The 9,894-nt window shown below is 27.6% G+C and overlaps 1 long non-coding RNA gene across 1 annotated transcript; it reads left to right on the top strand.

Annotated features, from left to right (window-relative positions):
* The first annotated feature begins 4,337 nt into the window (after positions 1-4,337).
* LOC131611537 (uncharacterized) lies at positions 4,338-4,834 on the top strand. The gene is made up of 2 exons (XR_009286972.1): positions 4,338-4,465; positions 4,541-4,834. It is a non-coding gene; the product is annotated as an uncharacterized LOC131611537 (long non-coding RNA).
* Positions 4,835-9,894: the final 5,060 nt, after the last annotated feature.

Genomic DNA, 9,894 nt, shown 5'->3' with positions numbered 1-9,894 from the left:
TTATATTTTCAATTATTTATCATTCATTTTTTATAATTTTGTTCATTTACAGTCTCCTGTACTATTTATAAAAATAATCTTGTAGAATTATTTATAGTATTTTTTTTCCACACAATAATTGTTATTCTTTTAGATATTTTTTAAAAAGAGTCAAATAATATTTTAAATAAAAAATGATAGGAATACTATTTAGGTTTTTGAAAGAATTTCTATTGGTCAAGTGATGAATTGACGATGGATATTTAGTTTTTAAATATCCATATATATTTGAGATGTAAGATGGAATTTGATAAACAAAAATATATTCTTTTGTTTAATTAGAATTTCACACGCTTCTTCTTCATTCGTGCTTCATACCATGTATTTTCAAATGAATATAAATTAAGGCATCCTAATGGCTCTAGAGTTTGTGGTAGCTCTTTTGAGAAATATTTCTATTTTTCTTGAAATGTTGTGGCACCCATCCAATTAAATCCGACATCCTCCATTATGTATAAATTTTATCAAAATATCGTTATAGTTATTCAAATTTTTTAAAAAACTTGGTGGTTTTTCGGATATATGGATTAATATAGATGGTTTTTACAAAATTCTTGGTTTCTGGATTTTTGAGATTTCTCTAATATTTGGAATATTTATTGAATTTTTGACAAAATAGATATAAAAGCGTGCGTATATTTTTAAATACTTATTCAATAAAATTATTATTGAAAATGAAGTTGTTAATGTATGTATGAATTTGAAAAATATTTTAAAAAATAGACTTATAATTATATAAGACAATATATGAATTGGGCTAACTAATTACAATACAACCAAAAAACTGTTTTGCCTCGGTTGAAAAATGGGACTTATCTTGATTTTATAGACAAGATAACAAAGAGTCATGAAAATTAGTCAATTTTTTCCTTAGTTTAAGTTTCATTGAGATAAAAATTGTACTTGACATAAATTAGAGCCTCGACAACTATATTTTTTATTTTTAAAACCAGAAACCGTGTGCCAGTATACCTCTTAGTTGTTGGTGATATCTAAGATGAAAAATAGGTATTTACCTTAGTTTGAATTTCAAACAGAGGGGAAAAGCATTTTTTGTTAATATAATTTGTTATAAATTTTTACTTGTATTTTTTTAGAACGAAGTTATATACACATTTCAATACAAAATCTATTTACACATCTCTAAACGAACTAGAAAATTATATTTTACATATACAAAATTATTTTGTTTACACAATTTGTAACATAGTCTAGTATGCTCATATTCAAAATGGTACACTAAGAGAACCTATATACATATTTGATAACAGAACTAGATGACAAAACTGAATACATATCTGTAGAAAAAAACCTATACACATTGGTTACAAATACCAGGAAAAACTAGTGTTGTTTAAGACTATAAAATGACAGGAAGGAACCGATCCAACATGAACAAATGTCATTTATATCTTCTTGTGGTAATGGTGTTGGGTCATTACCCACCTATAATTTGAAAAAAAAATTGGATTACCCTACAAAACCACGACATAAACCTTGTAATATAAAACTTTTACTAGTTAGCAAAAACAACTAATAAAAATAGATTACGTGCACATGGAAAAGTAAATATCTTAGACCCCGAATCACTAATGCTTTCAACGACTATATCTCACGTATACTTCATAACATAATATGAACACACATATTTGTTGGGTCACTACTATAAATAATACATTTAATAACAAACTTTTACCTCAACCAATTAAAAACCGTGGTCAAATGACCTAGAACTTGCCATTTTAGTGTCTTTTTATAAACTATAAATTTTATCCCTCGGGTTTTTCTAAAACAGACATAAAAAGTAGTTCAGAAATTGCGCTTTGGTTTCTAAATCGTGCCATTTCATGCTTTAATTAGAACCAAAATTGCGCATCTATTTTTTAAATTATCTTTTCAGTCGGTTGTATTGAAAATTGACACAAATTGCTGATTAATATTTTAGTTAATTAAATTGGAAGCGACATTTATGTCAACTTTTTTCTCTCAGTTTTTTCTACCAACCTAGATATGAACTCTAAACATTACTTTATTCCAACATCATAATTTTAAGTCTCGTTCAGTTTTCATTATTTCTTAAAATATTTTTGCACCCTAGTGAATGAAAAAAACAACATTCTTCATCATCAAAACATTATAAATCGAAACACCATTCAAAATAAAAGGATGACCGCACAACCTTGTAAAATAACTATGTTATGGTTGAAGTTGAATCCAAGTACTTCTACAGTTCCAAAGATAATAATCTTCTACTAGCATCTAAAGCGTACTTTTAGGTTATTAAGGAGATTTTGCATATTTTAGATAACTTTTAGGTTATTGTCCATTTATTATGTTTCTGATGTGACTGTTTACCATTTTATTTTGACATCCACTTTGTAGATGTAATATGTTATGAAACCATGTATTGTACATGTTTTGGATGTCATATAAGCACTATGATTTTACTTAGTACCATATATGATGTTTTGAAAAGTATTATTCTAAATGCATGTTATTCGAGCATTGAAATCTTTTAAAAGTTACATTATGTTATTTTTTTAATAAAAGAAATTTTATTAACTCCAAAAAACAAGTACAAATAGGGCGATCAAACGGTTCGAGCCAACCACCAATTAATAGAAAAGAAGACCTATGGCATCATGAGCTTGCTAATGTGTTTTCTTAGATGAGGCCTCATCCATATTCTATAAACTATACTATCAATAATTCTAGTACCAACTAACTGCCTATTTGAGCTTTTACCGAAACTGCACTCATTACGAAACTTCAACACCCCATAAATTGTTTCAGCAAAAGCATACTTTAGAATAGAATCTCCCCACCCTTTACCCTTGCTCTGGTCAATCATCCAAGCCAATTCCTCAAACCAACTACCAAGTTTGTGATTAACACGCACGCATTCTAGAACATAATCCCACATCTTTTTCAAACTTGGGCAATTAAATAACAATCGCTTAATTGCTTCAATTTTCCTGCAACACACACAAATATTGTTTTCAACAAGCCTAAACCTATGGAGTCTCTCTTTTGTTGCATGCCTATTATGGCAAACTAACGATGTCATGAATAGTGCACGAGACCTATCCGCATTACCATACATGATTTTCTTCTTTGTGACGATTTGATATTTCTCTTTAACCTCAACATACATCACACCTATTTTGGATTTCTCCTTGTGCATAATTTTCCCCCAATTCTGGTTGAGTTTAATACCGTCCTTCAAGTTTAGAAGTGCCTTGAGGATCCAAGAGCATGACATCGTCACAGGCACCTCCATAATATTCATCCCTAGAGTGTAGTAAGAAAGAATGCGTCTAACCCATAGAAACTTCATGATACAAGCCTTATTCTAGTATGCTAAGGATATGACATTCATACCACCTTGCTTCCCCGGTGAACAAACAGGCTTCTAAGAAATGTGGGTTTTCCTCGAGATCTTATCAGTTCCAGACTAAACAAAGGAACGACAGATGGTTTCAACATCCTTTATAATTTTCTTTGGAAGGGGCATACAATATAACCAGTATTTTGCAATGGCAAATAAAACACTTTTAATCAACTGCATCCTACCCGCAAAATTCAGCGGAGTTTGTAAAAATGAATTGTGTTTTTAGATATAAAAATAAGATCTATTAAAGTAAAACTTAAATTTTCATACTAAAATACGGAGAGACTTAAATCTAATAAAATTTGAAAAAAAATTGAAAATTAAAGTGACATTTGTGTAGATAATATGATATGAATAAAATAATATAAAAAAAATCAAAAAATTTTTTTCCAGTATTCTAAGGAGTTTATCTATATGGACACTTTTTAAGCTAAGATTGTATAAAGACATTTTGTTAAATTTTATGATATAGAATTAAAATATGTAATGATAAAACCTTTTTGAAACTTTATTAATAATAAAATAATAATAATTAATATTATTTGTGTAGACATTTAACAAAATGAATTAACATTTTAATATATTAAAATAAGAGCTATTAATGTTAGAATTAAATATTTCCTACAAAAATAAGAATTAAAATTTAATGGATAAGTCTTTTCAAAAGGGGATAATATACAACAAAATTAATTATACAATAATTAAAAATTCTTATTCATCAATATTTTAAAGAGATATTTCTATTGGGACTCTTTTTAAAGTAAGATTTTATATTGATGGTTTGCTCATTTTTATTAAAAAAAAATTATATAAGCTAATGGAAAGACCTTTTGAAAAGTTACAATATTTTATATAAAGAAGGAAGGGATTATATATATATATATATATACATATAGATGGATAGATAGATAAAGATATATACACTAGTTGATCTGACCGAAAAATAAAGGGTGAAATTCTACAAAATGACTTTTCGTTTCGACCGCCTCTCTCTTTTCTGTATTTTTATAATTGCTATGGTTTTGCTTTCAGCAGGTAATGAAATAATGTTAGCTTTTAATTTTTAGACTTCTTAACCATTTGGATTAATGAACTCTAATTTGATTGTAGCATCTGTGAAGTCTCAAGATCGTGAGCCAAATAAATGCATACGTAGAAGATGCACAGATTTAGGAGACAATCCAATTTGTAATAAAACTTGCATTGATATGGGTTTCAAATCTGGTGGCAGATGTGTTTATAATACTCCATGGAATGCGAGATGCTGTTGTTTCGAAAACTAAGAAAGAGTTATTGTAATTTATAACCATCAAAATAATAAATAAATAACTCTCCCTTTTCTATTATACATTGCTTGAAGAAAAATGCTGTTATGAAATAAAAAATTATTTACTTTTATTTTTATTATATTTTCAATTATTTATCATTCATTTTTTATAATTTGTTCATTTACAGTTTCCTGTACTATTTATAAAAATAATCTTGTAGAATTATTTATAGTATTTTTTTTCCACACAATAATTGTTATTCTTTTAGATATTTTTTAAAAAGAGTCAAATAATATTTTAAATAAAAAATGATAGGAATACTATTTAGGTTTTTGAAAGAATTTATATTAGTCAAGTGATGAATTGACGATGGATATTTAGTTTTTAAATATCCATATATATTTGAGATGTAAGATGGAATTTGATAAACAAAAATATATTCTTTTGTTTAATTAGAATTTCACCCGCTTCTTCTTCATTCGTGCTTCATACCATGTATTTTCAAATGAATATAAATTAAGGCATCCTAATGGCTCTAGAGTTTGTGGTAGCTCTTTTGAGAAATATTTCTATTTTTCTTGAAATGTTGTGGCACCCATCCAATTAAATCCGACATCCTCCATTATGTATAAATTTTATCAAAATATCGTTATAGTTATTCGAATTTTTTAAAAAACTTGGTGGTTTTTCGGATATATGGATTAATATAGATGGTTTTTACAAAATTCTTGGTTTCTGGATTTTTGAGATTTCTCTAATATTTGGAATATTTATTGAATTTTTGACAAAATAGATATAAAAGCGTGCGTATATTTTTAAATACTTATTCAATAAAATTATTATTGAAAATGAAGTTGTTAATGTATGTATGAATTTGAAAAATATTTTAAAAAATAGACTTATAATTATATAAGACAATATATGAATTGGGCTAACTAATTACAATACAACCAAAAAACTGTTTTGCCTCGGTTGAAAAATGGGACTTATCTTGATTTTATAGACAAGATAACAAAGAGTCATGAAAATTAGTCAATTTTTTCCTTAGTTAAAGTTTCATTGAGATAAAAATTGTACTTGACATAAATTAGAGCCTCGACAACTATATTTTTTATTTTTAAAACCAGAAACCGTGTGCCAGTATACCTCTTAGTTGTTGGTGATATCTAAGATGAAAAATAGGTATTTACCTTAGTTTGAATTTCAAACAGAGGGGAAAAGCATTTTTTGTTAATATAATTTGTTATAAATTTTTACTTGTATTTTTTTAGAACGAAGTTATATACACATTTCAATACAAAATCTATTTACACATCTCTAAACGAACTAGAAAATTATATTTTACATATACAAAATTATTTTGTTTACACAATTTGTAACATAGTCTAGTATGCTCATATTCAAAATGGTACACTAAGAGAACCTATATACATATTTGATAACAGAACTAGATGACAAAACTGAATACATATCTGTAGAAAAAAACCTATACACATTGGTTACAAATACCAGGAAAAACTAGTGTTGTTTAAGACTATAAAATGACAGGAAGGAACCGATCCAACATGAACAAATGTCATTTATATCTTCTTGTGGTAATGGTGTTGGGTCATTACCCACCTATAATTTGAAAAAAAAATTGGATTACCCTACAAAACCACGACATAAACCTTGTAATATAAAACTTTTACTAGTTAGCAAAAACAACTAATAAAAATAGATTACGTGCACATGGAAAAGTAAATATCTTAGACCCCGAATCACTAATGCTTTCAACGACTATATCTCACGTATACTTCATAACATAATATGAACACACATATTTGTTGGGTCACTACTATAAATAATACATTTAATAACAAACTTTTACCTCAACCAATTAAAAACCGTGGTCAAATGACCTAGAACTTGCCATTTTAGTGTCTTTTTATAAACTATAAATTTTATCCCTCGGGTTTTTCTAAAACAGACATAAAAAGTAGTTCAGAAATTGCGCTTTGGTTTCTAAATCTTGCCATTTCATGCTTTAATTAGAACCAAAATTGCGCATCTATTTTTTAAATTATCTTTTCAGTCGGTTGTATTGAAAATTGACACAAATTGCTGATTAATATTTTAGTTAATTAAATTGGAAGCGACATTTATGTCAACTTTTTTCCCTCAGTTTTTTCTACCAACCTAGATATGAACTCTAAACATTACTTTATTCCAACATCATAATTTTAAGTCTCGTTCAGTTTTCATTATTTCTTAAAATATTTTTGCACCCTAGTGAATGAAAAAAACAACATTCTTCATCATCAAAACATTATAAATCGAAACACCATTCAAAATAAAAGGATGATCGCACAACCTTGCAAAATAACTATGTTATAGTTGAAGTTGAATCCAAGTACTTCTACAGTTCCAAAGATAATAATCTTCTACTAGCATCTAAAGCGTACTTTTAGGTTATTGAGGAGATTTTGCATATTTTAGATAACTTTTAGGTTATTGTCCATTTATTATGTTTCTGATGTGACTGTTTACCATTTTATTTTGACATCCACTTTGTAGATGTAATATGTTATGAAACCATGTATTGTACATGTTTTGGATGTCATATAAGCACTATGATTTTACTTAGTACCATATATGATGTTTTGAAAAGTATTATTCTAAATGCATGTTATTCGAGCATTGAAATCTTTTAAAAGTTACTTTATGTTATTTTTTTAATAAAAGAAATTTTATTAACTCCAAAAAACAAGTACAAATAGGGCGATCAAACGGTTCGAGCCAACCACCAATTAATAAAAAAGAAGACCTATGGCATCATGAGCTTGCTAATGTGTTTTCTTAGATGAGGCCTCATCCATATTCTATAAACTATACTATCAATAATTCTAGTACCAACTAACTGCCTATTTGAGCTTTTACCGAAACTGCACTCATTACGAAACTTCAACACCCCATAAATTGTTTCAGCAAAAGCATACTTTAGAATAGAATCTCCCCACCCTTTACCCTTGCTCTGGTCAATCATCCAAGCCAATTCCTCAAACCAACTACCAAGTTTGTGATTAACACGCACGCATTCTAGAACATAATCCCACATCTTTTTCAAACTTGGGCAATTAAATAACAATCGCTTAATTGCTTCAATTTTCCTGCAACACACACAAATATTGTTTTCAACAAGCCCAAACCTATGGAGTCTCTCTTTTGTTGCATGCCTATTATGGCAAACTAACGATGTCATGAATAGTGCACGAGACCTAGCCGCATTACCATACATGATTTTCTTCTTTGTGACGATTTGATATTTCTCTTTAACCTCAACATACATCACACCTATTTTGGATTTCTCCTTGTGCATAATTTTCCCCCAATTCTGGTTGAGTTTAATACCGTCCTTCAAATTTAGAATTGCCTTGAGGATCCAAGAGCATGACATCGTCACAGGCACCTCCATAATATTCATCCCTAGAGTGTAGTAAGAAAGAATGCGTCTAACCCATAGAAACTTCATGATACAAGCCTTATTCTAGTATGCTAAGGATATGACATTCATACCACCTTGCTTCCCCGGTGAACAAACAGGCTTCTAAGAAATGTGGGTTTTCCTCGAGATCTTATCAATTCCAGACTAAACAAAGGAACGACAGATGGTTTCAACATCCTTTATAATTTTCTTTGGAAGGGGCATACAATATAACCAGTATTTTGCAATGGCAAATAAAACACTTTTAATCAACTGCATCCTACCCGCAAAATTCAGCGGAGTTTGTAAAAATGTATTGTGTTTTTAGATATAAAAATAAGATCTATTAAAGTAAAACTTAAATTTTCATACTAAAATACGGAGAGACTTAAATCTAATAAAATTTGAAAAAAAATTGAAAATTAAAGTGACATTTGTGTAGATAATATGATATGAATAAAATAATATAAAAAGAATCAAAAAAATTTTTTCCAGTATTCTAAGGAGTTTATCTATATGGACACTTTTTAAGCTAAGATTGTATAAAGACATTTTGTTAAATTTTATGATATAGAATTAAAATATGTAATGATAAAACCTTTTTGAAACTTTATTAATAATAAAATAATAATAATTAATATTATTTGTGTAGACATTTAACAAAATGAATTAACATTTTAATATATTAAAATAAGAGCTATTAATGTTAGAATTAAATATTTCCTACAAAAATAAGAATTAAAATTTAATGGATAAGTCTTTTCAAAAGGGGATAATATACAACAAAATTAATTATACAATAATTAAAAATTCTTATTCATCAATATTTTAAAGAGATATTTCTATTGGGACTCTTTTTAAAGTAAGATTTTATATTGATGGTTTGCTCATTTTTATTAAAAAAAAATTATATAAGCTAATGGAAAGACCTTTTGAAAAGTTACAATATTTTATATAAAGAAGGAAGGGATTATATATATGTACATATAGATGGATAGATAGATAAAGATATATACACTAGTTGATCTGACCGAAAAATAAAGGGTGAAATTCTACAAAATGACTTTTCGTTTCGACCGCCTCTCTCTTTTCTGTATTTTTATAATTGCTATGGTTTTGCTTTCAGCAGGTAATGAAATAATGTTAGCTTTTAATTTTTAGACTTCTTAACCATTTGGATTAATGAACTCTAATTTGATTGTAGCATCTGTGAAGTCTCAAGATCGTGAGCCAAATAAATGCATACGTAGAAGATGCACAGATTTAGGAGACAATCCAATTTGTAATAAAACTTGCATTGATATGGGTTTCAAATCTGGTGGCAGATGTGTTTATAATACTCCGTGGAATGCGAGATGCTGTTGTTTCGAAAACTAAGAAAGAGTTATTGTAATTTATAACCATCAAAATAATAAATAAATAACTCTCCCTTTTCTATTATACATTGCTTGAAGAAAAATGCTGTTATGAAATAAAAAATTATTTACTTTTATTTTTATTATATTTTCAATTATTTATCATTCATTTTTTATAAATTGTTCATTTACAGTTTCCTGTACTATTTATAAAAATAATCTTGTAGAATTATTTATAGTATTTTTTTCCACACAATAATTGTTATTCTTTTAGATATTTTTTAAAAAGAGTCAAATAATATTTTAAATAAAAAATGATAGGAATACTATTTAGGTTTTTGAAAGAATTTATATTAGTCAAGTGATGAATTGACGATG

The sequence above is a fragment of the Vicia villosa genome, linkage group LG6 (genome assembly GCF_029867415.1).
Source record: "Vicia villosa cultivar HV-30 ecotype Madison, WI linkage group LG6, Vvil1.0, whole genome shotgun sequence".
NCBI lineage: Eukaryota > Viridiplantae > Streptophyta > Magnoliopsida > Fabales > Fabaceae > Vicia > Vicia villosa.
Note: the sequence above shows the minus strand (reverse complement) of the source record. Positions and strands in the feature narration are given on the sequence as shown.